The sequence below is a fragment of the Urocitellus parryii genome, chromosome 3 (assembly GCF_045843805.1).
Source record: "Urocitellus parryii isolate mUroPar1 chromosome 3, mUroPar1.hap1, whole genome shotgun sequence".
NCBI classification, from domain to species: domain Eukaryota; kingdom Metazoa; phylum Chordata; class Mammalia; order Rodentia; family Sciuridae; genus Urocitellus; species Urocitellus parryii.
The window spans coordinates 205910234-205912650 of record NC_135533.1 but is presented as its reverse complement, the minus strand read 5'-3'; positions in this window follow the sequence as shown (position 1 = coordinate 205912650).

Genomic DNA, 2417 nt, shown 5'->3' with positions numbered 1-2417 from the left:
CACTCTACCCTGGAACTACATCCCTAACCCTTTTTTGTTTTTTTTTGAGACAGATATTTGCAAAGTTGCCTAGGCTGTCCTTGGACTTGCTGTCCTCCAACTTGTTGTCCTCCTGTCTCAGCCTTCCAAATTGCTGGGACTACAGGTGTGTGGCATTGCATCGAGGTGACTCCAGTTTCTCCATGAAGTGAATAATAGTTATATAACAACAAAGGATGGGCAGATATAGATAGATGATCGGGTCAAATAGGGAAGATGAGGCTGGTTTGAAAGGAAAGAAACAAAATGCTACTATCTTCAGGACACTTCCTCACCCCTTTCAACCTGTTGCCAAGTTGCCAAGTTCCTCCCCAAAATTAGTATTTGTTTGTTGGTACAGGGGATTGAACTTAGGGGCACTCGACCATTGAGCCACATCTCCAGCCCTATTTTGTACTTTATTTACAGACAGGGTCTCACTGAGTTGCTTAGTGCCTTGCTTTTGCTGAGGCTGGCTTCTCCTGTTTCAGCCTCTGGAGCCCCTAGGATTATAGGCGTGGACCACCACCCTGTGCCCCAAAATGAGTTGTTATTGAAGTACCTCCTGGATGGCTCCTTTCCTGACCCTTTCAGTAGACAGAAAGAGGCACCCCTGGACGATTTCTTTCCCAACTTGGGGCATAAACAATAAACAATACAAGGGAGGCTGGGAAGTGAGAAGAAAGGATAAAAGGAGTAGGACACCCTCCTCTCATGGATTCCAGCTCTGGATCCTTTTCTCCTCCCCCAGGAGCAGTCTGTCTCTATTCCTTTAAATAAAACCTCTTCTGTGCTTTAGTTGGCATTTCTCAGGGATTCATTCTTCCACACCAGGGGAATTGGGCCCTGATGGCTAGATCTGGACAAATGAAAACTTCACAGATCGGCTCAGTGCTTTATTCAGGAATGAAGTTTCACACAGGAGCAGGGAATGCAGGGATGAAATGACACCTTGGTGGGACTCATTTTCCTGGTGGAAAATGAGCCCCTGAACAAAGAAAGGGCCTGGGCTTATATAGATTATCCTGAAAGGTGGTCTTGTAGATGTTTCAGTTTTCTTGGGCACCAAGGGATTTGGGATTTGTTCTATCAATCAGTGAAGGGGTCAGTTTGAGCAATTAAGAACTTGAGCTCTTGGGTGAGGGGTCTGTGCTGAGCACCTGGAGAGGATTTACTCTGAGGAAGGTCAGTGCCCCTCAGTGGCTATCACTTTAGGTGTAATGAGACACTTCCTTCCTGCCTGCAATTAGCATCAGGAAAACATTCGTCTTGGGGGACGAAAGCTATCAGTGCATGGCTTTTTTTTTTTTCCTCCTGTTTTTCTCAGGCCACATTATTTTGGGCGTTTTAAATTTTCCATATCTATTACTGATCGGATTCACAATACCGGCATCATCTCTGGGAGCTCCTCCAGGATGATCAAAGAGATAAGGTCCTTCACGCCCACCGCACACCTTTCTGAGCTTTCTGTCTCTTTCTGGAGGACAATAATGGGTACCCCTCAACTAATTAAATGCAGTTAGTGCAAGCCACCATTCTACAAGACTCAGGTGATAGGATTCAGGGCCTAGGGGGTCCCTAATCACCTTTCCTGTGTGTCAGGATGTCGGGTTTTGCCAAAGCCATTTCTCACTATCCTATCCAGGCTCAGAGGGCTTCTGGCATGAGTACACAATGTCTCTAATCCCAGTCTGCCTTTGGATGCATGGTGATGGATAAAGGGGAAAAACTGCGAGGTTTTGGCTGGGACACTCCCTGGTGACCCTCTAAGGTTCCTTCTCTAGTGCATTAAAATAGGTTGATTTCCATAATCTAGAGTTTATATATTATCACATTAACTAATATTAATTAATATAATTATACAATCATTCATTATAAAATTATATTTGTACTCTAAGTTTTTATAGATATTCCACATCTAGGATGATGGAACAAAATGGATTAAGTGCAGTAATCGTGGATGAAGTGCAATAATCCTTGGGTTAGCTCAGGTGCAGGCTCTGAGAAGAAGCTCATCCGGGAAGGGCTGTAGCTGGAAACAATTCACTTGGGTTCCATTCCGCCAGGTAGAGGTTCTATCCTGCTGTCACTCAGGGTTCAGGGGCGGGGCCTGGATCGCTAGCCAATCAGAGACACGGGGTAGGGCTGCAGGAACTGTCCAATCAGCACCGCAGCTGGAAGAGGGCGGGAACCTTCCACATTTGTGGAGCTTCCTTCTAGGCGCCGCCCTAGGGTGTCCGGCGGGTCCTGTGAAGAGAACTTCTGAGTGGCTCAGCCTGGTCGCTGTGACCTCCACCCTCTGGGGGCTGAAGCGTCCCCGGGAACCCTAGAAGGCGGGGAATGGTGAGTGTGGAGGGCGCCGTTCCCGCAAGGGGAGCGGGTCGCGGTGAAGGGGACAG